The sequence below is a fragment of the Theobroma cacao genome, chromosome 6 (assembly GCF_000208745.1).
Source record: "Theobroma cacao cultivar B97-61/B2 chromosome 6, Criollo_cocoa_genome_V2, whole genome shotgun sequence".
Taxonomy (NCBI): Eukaryota; Viridiplantae; Streptophyta; class Magnoliopsida; order Malvales; family Malvaceae; genus Theobroma; species Theobroma cacao.
In genome coordinates this window covers 21,407,592-21,421,170 of record NC_030855.1, presented here as the reverse complement: position 1 = coordinate 21,421,170, position 13,579 = coordinate 21,407,592, and the positions used below count along the sequence as shown (strand labels likewise).

The 13,579-nt window shown below is 31.4% G+C and overlaps 1 pseudogene; it reads left to right on the top strand.

Annotated features, from left to right (window-relative positions):
* LOC18596410 lies at positions 1,966-3,902 on the top strand (annotated as a pseudogene).

The window sequence follows — 13,579 nt, the reverse complement described above, 5'->3', positions numbered from 1 at the left end:
TAATTCAAAAAAATAAATAATAAATAATATCATAATCTTATTATTTTTTGAAAAGTAATCATAATCTAATTTAATTAAATGATAATGAACATGTTTCTTATTCAACATTTATCAACTAAAAAAATAAAAACAGAGACACATAATGGTGAAAGAAGGAAAAATTAAAAGAAAGAAATAAATTATTTAGGATTTTTTATTAAAAATAATAAAAAAACTCATAATTTTGAAGTGAAAAAATAAAATCTAAAAAAATTAAATAATAATATTTTAATTAAACTATGTATAATTTTTTAATTTTTTTTCTATTTCCTCTTTGTTCTTTCCCTTTATCTTGTTCTCTTCTTGTTGGAGTCGAAATATATAATGGTCCCTTTCTTGCTTTATCTCTCCCAAGTAGATTTTGGTTAAATTATATAATTAGTCCCTATATTCTGACAAAGTAGTAGGTTTAGTCCCTATACAATAATTTATAAATTTAAGTCTTTATATTTTTTAGAATTGACAATGTTAATCCAATTATTAATATTATTAAATTTTTTTTGTTAATTATCCTAACATGACATTTTTTTGTTGTTATGGCATCGAACATGATGATCTATTAATGATAATGTGGTGTTTTTTTTTTTAAACTATTTCACAACACTCTTTTTACTATTACATAAAATCCAATTTTTCTTTATCTCACAGCACCCTTTCTCTAAATTTTAGAAACTTATTTGTATTTTTGATTTGTTTCTTTTTCAATCCTGTTTGAAACCATTAGCTTACATTTTCATATCCAGACTTATAAAATCTATGTTAGTACTTGGTCAGGTTACCTCGGTATTACTATTTCATCATTCGTGAAATATCATATCATCAAATTCAATACTACATTAACAAGAAAATACCACGTCAACACAACCAAATACTATATCAGTATAGATAATAAAATTTTCTTAAGATATTAGACTAACATTGTCATTTTTGGAAAGTAAAGAGACTTGATTTTTACAAATCATTATATAGGGATTAAATTTGAATTAAATTCACCATTTTGGTAGAGTATATAGACTAATTGCATAATTTGACCATGAGATCTCTCCCTCCTTCAATTTTTGCGCACTAGTGTGACTACAACCGAAAACCATTATCATTAAGACATCAACACCACATAGCGAAATTTTATAAAATTTGAATAATTATTTTTTGTAAAATATTGTAAATTTATTAAATTTTTGTAGTTATTGTTGAAAAATCCACTATATGGTGTTGGTATCTTGGTAATAATGATTTAGGTTGAAGTCATTGCGGTGCATAGAAATTGAAGGAGGGAGAGATAGAAGAAGGAAGGGATGAAAAAGAAAACAACCATTATACTTTTCGACACTAGAAAAAAGAGAACCAGAAGAAGGGAAAGAACAAGGAGAAAATAAAAAAAAATAAAGAAAAATTAAANAAATGTTTGTATATTCACTAAACTTATTGTAATTGCTGTTGGAAAATTTGCAATAAAGTTTTGGTGTCTTTGTGATAATGATTTTGGATTATAGTCATACTGGTGTGTGGAGATGGGAAGACAAATCAAATTGGGAGGGATAGAGAAAGAAGGAAAAGAAAAGGACTGATTATGCTTTTGGACAAAAGAGAATGAGAAAGAACAAGGAAAAAATAGAAAAAAATTGATAAAATAATATTATTTAATTGTTTTAGATTTTTGTTTTTCACTTCAAAATTATGAGTTTTTTTAATTGTTAATAAAATAATTCTAAATAATATATTTCTTTCTTTTAATGTTTCATTGTTTTTCATCCTTGTGTCCTTTTTTTATTTTTTAGGTCGATAAACATTGAATAAATTTTTTTTTATTATTTAATTAAATTAGATTATGATATTCTTTATATTTTTTTATTTTTTAATTATTTGAAGGTAATTATAACTTTTTGATTTGTAAGTAAACACTTGACTAATGGTAACAAATAGACAATGGGTCAAACAATGCATTTTGAAACAAGAGGTGCCAAAGTGTAATTTAAAAGTGCATTGGGGAGGGTTTTTGTATTTTACCCTTACAAAGTGTATGTAATTAATTTTGATTCCAATCTTGAGTTACTGAAGCGAATTTTGTCGGATTTGTCCCTTACCACCTGTCATCAAGTTGTCCTTGTGTGGGCGGATTAATTTTCTTATGGTTTCCAGAACTCTTTACTGAAGAGGAATTGGGTTTTGAAAATTACTCTCCTCCTTACCTGGCTCCTAATACAATTGGAGATGTGATTTTAAAAAGTGTTAATTATGCCTCTTCTGAAGCAGGAATTTTGACTATTACCGGATCAATTTTTGGAAGATTCCTTCTTCTTTTTTACTTCTCAGTAAGGATTTCATTTTTCCATTTTAAAGATATTGATTGTGATTGTAGGCTTGAACAACCTTCGAATCTTAGTAGTCACAAAATTGGAGTTACCATACATATATGTTAAAGTGAATCTTCAATCAAGTAGTTTTGATTTATTTGTCAAGTAAATCCTTATGAAGGAATGAAAGAGCTAGGAATGGGCAAGATTTCAGATTTTTTTAAGAAAAAATAGCTCTCTTAATAAACTTGCTTGTTTTAAAAAAAAAAAATGAAAGAGAAAGCTCTTGAAAATTTTTTTAAAAGTTTTTTTTTAATTTTATTTTTTTTAAAACCTTCTCACGAAATTCTGTTTGATCAATTTTTTACTTTTAAACAATAGCTAAATTAAAAATAAGCCAAACCAAATGGGCATTTCATATGAAACTGATGAATGGAATGGATTATTGTTGTAGGGTGAGCGTATTAGTATGGATACACAAGCCAGTTACTTTGCAAAAACTAGGCAAGACATCATCTTAAGACTTGGCGCAACAGCGGGTCAAATACTGCTCGGAGAGGCACTCTACCTTCTCGCAATTGGTACCAACGGTATCTTATTCCAGCAGGTTTCTACAACGCAGGATATTACTCAATATCTGGATAATGTGCTTTCCAAATTCAAATCCCAACTCATAGTAATGTCTATTCCAGCTTACTCTCTCATTTCATTCCAACTATATATGCTTATAATTGAAATCTAACTGCAAAAATGCATTACCATCATTGTAGACTCTTTAAAATTTGGATGCTAGGAAGATTATAGTGAGAGGTTCCCCTCCCGTGGGGTGCATCTCTTTTGAGAGAGATGTACGTTCATCTCCCGACAGTTGTGTTTCCTCCGTGAATGACCTGGCCAAGTTATATAACTCTAGATTGAAGAGCCTGCTCCAAAAGCTTACAACCAACCTTCCAGGATCAACTTTTGTTTATGTCGATAATTTTACAATATTAGAGGATATCATGGACAACTATAGATCATATGGTGATTCACATTTTTCTTTTGACGCTATGAAACGATTGGAATTTTGAAAATGAATTAAATTTGCAGTCTTTTCTTCTCCTTGATGACATATTTTTCCTTCTTTTCCAGGATTTGAGAGTGTAGACTCTGCTTGTTGTCGAGTAATTGGGCGGCGTGGTGGTCTAGTCCCATGCGGATCTTTATCTCGACTCTGTCCAGACAGAACAAAGTTTGTCTCTTGGGATCCATTCCATCCAACAGAATCTGCTAATCTGATTGGAGCAAAGCATGCATTTGATGGTGGCCTTCAATATGTTTCACCCATGAACATCCGACAGCTTGCTAATGCTTGATCAGCAACCTATTCAAATAATCTGAATAAAATGTTTTTTTTTGGAAAGGTGAATTGATTAACCTCATACCCAGCACTTGTCATTGTGAGTCTCACACAATCTGAATAAAATGTTAAAGCAATATGAAAAATTGATGACTTCCAAGAATAACAGATAAGGAATCCCTTCCTAACACAATATGTACTACCTGGTGTAACATTTGAATTTATGTCAATCAAGCTAACCTTATTCATTATTTAATAGTTACAAGGGGTTCCTTTTTTAGGGTTCCTAGAAACATTACTAGTCTAAGCCTAAAGATCCTTTATTACAGTATAAAAAGTCCAAATTATAATATGATTAAAACCTAATACAGAACAAGGAAGTTAAAATAATATAACTACTTAATGTCATACACAAGTTAAAATCCTTCAATAAAATTTTGAGTTCTTGTCAATTAAAAACTCAACGAATTTTCACCTTTGACTTATTTGATGACAATGTGATTATTAGATTTAAATTAAAAATTTACAATGTTACTATACATAAAAAGTGTTTTATCAATTTATTTGAGCTGTTGATTAATTATTCTAGATTGTAGAGATATATAATTTCATTACATGAATCCAAAGAATTGGGATTCAAGAAATTCTTGCCGACACCAAGGATCCCAAATTATAAGCAACTGTATATTATTCCTTCTTGTGAAACCATGGCATTTCATCTGCAATTGCAACCAAACCATTATAATTCCTTGGATCTTGAAAACCAATAGATTGTTAGAGCACCATTTTTAGTTTCTTAAAAACTTCTGTATGAATTGCAAACGCAATGTCAAATAAGTTAAGTTTTTTTGTTTTAAGTTCAAGTTCAAGTTGATGTTTTAATGAAAGTAAGCACAAAGTTTGGTCATATATAATTTGTTCAAATGTCAATTGGGCCAAAATGCTAGCAGTGATAGGCATCACCTATTTCTACTCTCCCTGACCCGAGGTTGTTGTTGGAGTGGCAAAAGTATATATAGATTGTGAAGCTATAGCCGATTTTTGTCTTTGCGTATTGAGACAGGAAAATGGTAAGTTGCTCGAATATATATATATATATATATATAAGATGAATAAAATTTTTATTATTGTTTCTGTTCTTTTTTTTTTAAATCAAATTATTTAGAATACATAACTAGAATAGACGAAAAATTGTGGTAGGTGCAGATCTAGGAACCGAAATAACAAAGTGATGGGCCTATAAAACAATGTAAATCGTATTATTGGCTGCGGACCATCTGTAAAACTGTAAAGTTACACTATGTAGGCAACTTATTATTAAATAGTAGCAGACATATGTGACACAATAGAGTTTTGTTGTCGGGGTTATTAAATAATACTAATATATATGCAAGCTAGCTTTGCCTTTGACATAGTAAGAAAACTTATCATGAAACCTAAGAAGTGATATTATAGTAATTACTATATTAATGGTTTTTGTTAAGTGAGAATATATTTATACATAGTCTATTAATAGTTGGATTAATAATGTATCAGTAATTAATTAAAAATATACGTTAATGTGATGATTTTCGAATTATATATTTCAATAAAATATTAAAATTTATTTAAATTATTTAATATTTTTTATACATGATGTGTCTATTAAAAAGTTTTATTGATTTAATTGTTTAATTTCCAAGTTCTTACTAAAGTTGTCTTTCATAAGAAATTTAAAGACATAATATTTAAAAAAGTCTCTAAATTATTCAAAAAATTTAAATAAATCTTTATATTTTTATTACGTTCACTCAAATTTTTATATTTTTACTTTTAACTAAATAAATTAGTATACTTTTTATTTAGAGTCAAATTAGTTTTTATGATTAATAGTTAACTTAATGAAAATGTCACTTGTCATTTTATACTATGTGACACTAATGTAGTATGTTAAAATGTCATAGTTGATGATAGCATAATATGTTAACATATCATAATTGATAATAGCGTGATATGCTAATGTGACATGATAACATTATCATATGGTATATTTTACCCTTCTCGTTAAAGCCACGTCAGCACCATGTGGATATAAAATGACAAGTGACATTTAACTTAATGAAAATTAATCACCTATTAATCATAAAAGCTTATTTGATCCAAAAGAAAGTATATAGATTTGATTGAACATGACAAAAGAATACAAATTTATTTAAATTTTCTTAATTAATTCTAGAATTTTTTTCAAGTATTATGCCAAATTTAAATTAAGGAACTCCTGCTACGTCTTACCCTTTATATTAACATAAATTATTAAACATGAAGATGTTATAGTTCTAAGTATTGTAGGACAATAACACATGTAGTATTTATGTTGGATATTGTAATTTTAGAAATTACAGTTTACTAATAAGTTTTACTGTGCTATAAATAATTTTGTCAAGTTAGTTGTTAGTTGTATAGTTAGTTGAGAAATCAGTCTTTCTATTGGCTGAGAGGTTCTGTATATAAACCTTTGTAATGATTGAGTTGGTTAATGAAAATTCAGTTCATAATTCACTGACTTGCTTCATCGTCTTTTCAAAGCTTTCCTTCTCTTTGGTTTTCCTAGTTTTATCATGGTCTCAGAGTAAATCAGATTAGGGATTCTATTTTTCTCGTTTACATTTTTTTAATCAGTAATTGATTTGTTTTCTGCCTTTGAGGAATATCTGTTGAATTTTTGTTCAGAGCTTGAAATTTCTGGTTTCGATGGAAAAATCTATAGTTTCTAAGACTACAACCTCACCGACTCGAGATTCACAGTCACCCTTTTTTTTTGCATCATTCAGATCGTCCTAGTTCTGTGGTCATTACCCCTAAGCTTAGTACCAACAATTATGTTCCATGGAGTCGATCTTTTGTCTTAGCTATTTTGATTAGAAATAAACTAGGTTTTCTCAATGGAACCATTCAGAAGCTTGCTGTGACAGATCCTCTGTTTGATTCATGGACTAGATGTAACAATTTAATTATAGCTTGGATCCTAGAATCAGTCATTCCACCAATAGCTTCAACCATATTCTATATGGATTCTGCTGCTGAAATTTGGAGTGTTTTGAAACAAAACTTCTCACAACCTGATGACACTAGGGTTTGCACCCTCCAATTCACTCTAAGGAATGTCATTTAGGGAACGAAATCTGTTGATGCTTATTTCATAGAATTGAAAAGTATTTGGGAAGAAATGAGAAACTATAGACCATTGCCACAATGTGAGTGTGGGAAATGCAATCCTAATTGCTTCAAAAAATACTCGGATCAGTATTAGAAAGACATGGTTTTTAGATTCTTGAATGGCCTCAATGATTCCTATTCTGCTATAAGGTCACAGATCATTATGCTAGACCCTATACCTACTTTGGACAAGGTTTACAACTTGGTTTAAGGGAGGAAACACATAGAGCTCTGTTCATACAAGGTCAACCAGTTTTGGAATCTGCTGCTATGACAATAGTGTCTGATGAAAAGAAAAAAAATTCAAGAAGGAGGTGATTTATTCACATTGTAAAAAAAAGGGTCATCCAAAGGAAAAATGTTATAGACTGATAAGTTTTCTAGAGGATTTCAAGTTCAACAAAGGTAAAAATGCTTATAAGAGAGGCAAGTTAGTGAATAATGTTACAACAGTTGAGGAGAAACAATTTGCACAAGAAGATGAGGTTGTTGGAAATAACACCATGTTTAAGATGTCTCTCATTAGGCAACAAGTAAGCAAGTTAATGAGTCTCTTGAATGATAATGGTATTGGCATTGATGAAGGTAAGGATGGTTCTGCTTCAGCATCTGTCTTTACATTCAATCAGCTAAACAAACATTCTTTAGTCAACTCTACTTTTTCAGGTATTATTTTTGGTCATGTCTAATTTAACACTAAAAATAATCTTCCATCCAAATATAAAGATGTGACAAAATTCATGATTAAACAAAATTCTTGGATTGTGGACATAGGAGCAACATATCATATTTCTTATACCTTGGATAATTTTGTTTCTGCCACACTAGTGTCTAATTGTTTTGTTGAACTTCCAAACAACATTAAAGCTTTAGTCTTTCATATAGGAACTATCCAACTTACACCATTTCTTACTTTAACAGATGTTTTGTGTGTTCCTAGTTTTAGGTTTAATCTCATCTCAGTGAGTCAACTTATTGGTTCACAAAAGAATTGTGTTTGTTTTACTAATGACTTGTGTGTTGTTCAGGATCTGGTTTCATGGAAGGTGACTAGGGTAGCTAAGTAATTTCAAGGTTGTATTTCATGCAAGTTAATGCAGATGAACAAGCTTGGTCAAAACATAGTATTCACAAGATCATTTCATCAATCAATGTTTCTTCTATTCACAATTGTGTAGTTGTACATCCTGTTTTTGATCTTTGGCATTTCAGGTTAGGTCATGCACCAATAGAAAGAATAAATGTAATAAACAAGCATTGTTATGATGTTCATAGCTCTAGGCATTTGCTTTGTGAAATTTGTCCTATGGCAAAACAAAAAAAATTACCATTTCCTGTACATGTACAAACAACTATTAGTCCTTTTGAAATTGTTCATGCAGACATATGGGGTCCTTATGAAATGCCTACCATTTCTAATCAAAAATATTTTCTCACTTTAGTTGATGATTACTCACGTTTTACTTGGATTTTCTTGATGAAATGCAAGTCTGATGTTTTAATTATCATTTCAAATTTTTATAACTTTGTCAAAACTCAGTTCAATGCTTGTATCAAAATTTTAAGAACAAACAATGGAAAGAATTTGATCTTGCTGATTTCTATGCAAAAACAGGAATTGTTCATCATTTAACTTGTGTTAGGACTCCTTAACAGAATGGTAGAGTAGAGAGGAAACATCAACACATCTTAGTTGTCACTAGAGCTTTATTGCATTAATGTCAAATTCCTCTTCACTTTTGGGGTTATGCAGTCCTTACTACTATCCATATTATAAATAAGATGCCTAGCAAAATTCTTCACAATTGCACTGTCACGACTTGGAACTCCCATCGAACCCGTGACAACTGCCGCGAAGTCTCGTCAAACATTCTTTACCTCGAATGCTGACTGAAACCTCGCAAGGCTTTCATATCAGTTTTCTTACCTCCCCTGTGATCGAAAGTAACTAAAATCGTGTTTTGAAATGATATGGACCATTTTCCCATCCAAAAACAATGAAAATTTATTTATGCATCACAGGGGTATTTTAGTCATTTTTTTTTATTGTTCTTAAAACACAATATTTTCAAAGTCTTCCTAAAATAACTTTTGTAGCGTAAGAGTAAAATAAATTTATTCATATAGTAATAAAGATAATTAAAGTATGAAATTTCGTTTACAGTGATACGTGGGCCCTCAACTGACCAAGAAGGTGTTAGGCTACGAACCCTTACTTTTTAGGATGCAACTCCGAGATTAATTCTCGTCTTAATCAACTATCAACAAACTGTCCTGAGCTTGAAAAATGGATAGGAAGAGGAGTGACATTATATAATCCCAGTGAGTAAACAATTATCATCAAAAGCATCTAAAGCCGAGTAGATAGAGACAATATAAAAACGTTATATCTCAATAATGTTCATAATGCAAAATTCGTTTCAATCTATACCAAACAATTTCTTTTTATCAAAATTTTCTGGTTTATGAATTTCTTAAACTTGGCCCCTACCAGAATCATTCTCGCAGGTACCTTCGTCAAGGTATCCCACTGAGACCTCCAAGGCTGTTAAATGTCCCATACCCATAAACATGTTTTCGCATCTGACACACAACCGTTCCTTGGCGTTGGCTGAGTCTCACTCTCACGTGGTGGGCTGAACGTGAGGTGCACTCAAATCTTACATCAGGAGATACTTCATCCAACATCTCCCCTTGGAGGTAAGTATATAATTGGGTACCCCTCTCATAGGCAGTCCACAGAAACCCCCACCACTGCAATGACCATTTAATATACCATCAGACCCATAAAACTTTCAGTAGCATAATATGGTGAATAAAATTTAATCTAATCTACCAAGACCAATCCAAAACTGTTTATATATTTCATGTCAACCCCAAAAATATAGCCAACATGCTACCATAGTATCATAAGCCACAATTTCAATAACATATAAAATCATAAATTCAACACAGTCTCCATATACTCAATTTTCCCAAAACAATATTTGATTTCAAAATCAGTATAAATCTCATTTTTATTAAAAAATATTTTAATTGAAAAACATAATATTTTATAATTTAAACTCACCATTCAATAAAAAGTATCAAACATGTATAATTACTCTAGATATTTAAGACGATAAATTGTCCACTCACTGTATTAGGAGTATAAATACTCTTATTTTCAATCCGCGGGTACAGTCTTTTACCCGTATCCAATGACTCACCACCTAGCCATAATCCATGAGACATATTCCAATTAAATTGTGTCTAACAGTCATAAGCTATTTCAGGCTCGATATATATGCATGATATGAAATGAAAAATGCATGGGTAGCCATCTAGACTCGGTATTGGCCTAAGTCGATTTTTCATCCGATAAATTGTCCAATGCGTCCAATTTCACTTCAACTTGCTCCGTTTCTTTTCCAATCCCTCAATTCACCAAACACAAACTAATTAACACACAATTAGGCAAAATTTATCTTCACTTTTCTTCTTGGAACTTTCGGCCAACAATGGTACACTAACTCCATGATTTTTCCTACTTAATTTTTTTTCCATAATTCATTAATTCCTACACCAAAAACTATTATTTCTTAATCAAATCACCTAGAATAACATCTCATTCTTCCTCATTATTCACTTAGAGAATTCGGCTATTGATGGACACCAAACCTTTGTTGGTTTTCTTCACTTATTTTCATGTTACACATCATTAATCACCTAAAAACACTAACATACCTAAAAATCAAACCAATCCAAGATCATTCTCTCTCCATACCCATTTTGCCTACCACTTATTCACTATGAAATCATGCTTCTCAACCATAGAAATAAGAAAATAAAACATGGGTATTGTAAATCTCAAGTAAAAATAAAGAATTTTCACTTTACCTTGCTTAATTCCTTGGAATCTCACACTTTTTCTTCAATTTACCCACCTAGCGTTTGTGTTCTTTCCTTTCCTCTTCACTTCATGCTTTGGCCGGCCATATGGGTGAGACTAAAATAGTTTTAAATAGATTTTACAAGGAAATTCTAGAATGATCCAAGCTTGACACATGGCATGTTTCCATTGGTCCATGTGTAATACTTATCCATTGAGCAATCTCTCTCCACCACATAAAATGTTTCAATTATCCACAATGNTTTAAATAGATTTTACAAGGAAATTCTAGAATAATCCAAGCTTGACACATGGCATGTTTCCATTGGTCCATGTGTAATACTTATCCATTGAGCAATCTCTCTCCACCACATAAAATGTTTCAATTATCCACAATGTAAAATGTTAATGACTGAAATCCATGGGCATGACAAGTGTTAGGTGGTGTAAAATTCTAAAATTCCAACTTTACCCCCGTAAACTCGTAAAATTACCGTTTTACCTCTAAGACTCCAAAAATGTCAAAATTTAAATTTTTCACCTCTCAAACTCAAATCATACTCCAATGAGTCAAATGTGATCAAAATCTTTTCTAAAAATTTCCATTTTGTTCTCGGGTGACAAAATTACCATTTTACCTTTAGAACATGAAAATTCCAAATTGACTCCAATTCAGCCCTCAAACTCCAAATCATCATTTTAAGTCATTCATGAACTGTAAAATTTTGAATTTCACCTTAAAATCCCTATTTGACCTAGTTCGAGGCTTAGATCAACTTTATTGTACCTCTAGGTACAGTACCGACTTTAGTCGATTTTTCGGGGCTCTCTTAGTATGTAAACATGCTATCCATCACATGTATTTTATAAGGTCGGGCTTTACATGCACACCATATGAGTTGTTGTACAAAATACCTCCTTCCTATGATCACCTTAGAGTTTTTGGTAGTTTGTGTTTTGTGTCAACTCCTAGTCAACATAGGAAAAAACTTGACAAACGGGCAAGTGTATTTTTTTAGGATATCTTAGTGGTGTTAAAGGGTATAAGGTCTATGATCTTGATGCTAACAAAGTCTTCATTTCAAGAGATGTGGTTTTTCACGAGCATGTTTTCCTTTTTCATTCTTATCAATAGACTTCTTCTGATCATGCATTTTATCAAACACCTTATGTGCATGAATCTAATTCTGATTTTTTTGATATTGTTCCTATGTCTCTTTCTGTTCATGCACCTTTGAATGCTTCCACATCTTCAACTTCTTCCCTTGATCCTTTAGACATGCTTGAAAATTCAAATTCCTTAAATTTTCCATCAAATTCAGTTGATCAATTTGTTCCTAGTAGACAAGTTGACTCCATAGTTGACTTTTTTGAATTTGCTTCTTTTGATTGTTCTGTTATTCCTATTGATTCTATGCCTCCTAGAAAAAGTGACAGAATTAGGAAATTACCTAAATTCTTAGAAATTTATGATGTTCATTTGCCCTCTTCTTCAAATTCTGTCACAACTTATCTTATTGCACAGTTTTTATCTTCTAGCAAGTTGTCTTCCAAACACAAAACTTTCACTGCTTTTTTATCTCAACTTCATGAACTTACTACCTATTGTCAAGCTATTCACTATGATCATTGGAAAGAGGCTATGACTGCTGAACTAACAGCCTTAGAGGATAATGGCACATGGAGTATAGTTCCACTGCCTGCTGATTCTCATGCAATTGGTTGTAAGTGGGTTTTCAAGACTAAAATGAAGGCAGATGGTAGTATAGAAAGATTCAAGGCTCGTTTAGTTGCAAATGGATACAGTCAAATTGAAGGCTTTGATTATCAATAGACTTTTTGTCCTGTTGCTAAGCAGGTAACTGTCAGGTTGTTTTTTGCCTTAGTAGTAGCTCAAGGGTGGTTCCTGTCTCAATTAGACATTAATAATGCCTTCCTTAATGGGGATCTTGATGAAGAAGTGTATATGTCATTACCACCTGGTTATCAAGTTAAAGGGGAGTATCCTCCTAATACTATGTTAGTTTGCAAATTACACAAGCCCTTGTATGGATTAAAGCAAGCTTCCAGGCAATGGAATGCAAAGTTTACTGCAGTATTGACAGAGTATGGATTCACTCAGTCTTTATTAGATTATTCTTTGTTTACTCTGAATAAAAATAATGGTGGTTTTGTAGCACTGCTAGTTTATGTTGATGACATAATCATTGGTTCCAATAGCCTTCAATTATCAACTGATGCCAAAACATATCTGAGTTCACGTTTTAAGCTAAAAGATCTTGGAGAAGTTAAGTATTTTCTTAGACTTGAGTTAGCAACATCAGTGGAGGGTATATCAATTTGCGAAAGGAAGTATGCTTTGGATATGTTGGAAGAGCATGGACTTCTTGGTGCAAAACCAGTTTCAACCCCTATTGATTACAATCACAAATTTAAAAAGGCTATTGATGATGAACAGCTAACAGATGCAACACTATATAGGCAACTCATTGGAAAACTTTTATACTTAACTTTTACAAGACCTAATATATCCTATGCTGTGCAAACTTTATCTCAGTTTATGGACAAACCAGGTCAGGTACATCTTATGGTAGCATATAGAGTGTTGAAATATCTAAAAAGGTCACCAGGATAATGAATTTTGTTAAGCTCCAAGTCTGATTTGCAACTCTCTGCTTATTCAGATAGTGACTGGGTCGGGTGTCCTGAAGCAGAGTATCGCTCAATGGCAACTACATGTTGTGAAGTAATATGGCTGAAACATTTGCTTTTTGATTTTGGAGTTGAAAATTCAACAGCCATAAAGTTGTACACAGATAGCCAGTCTGCCATTCATATATG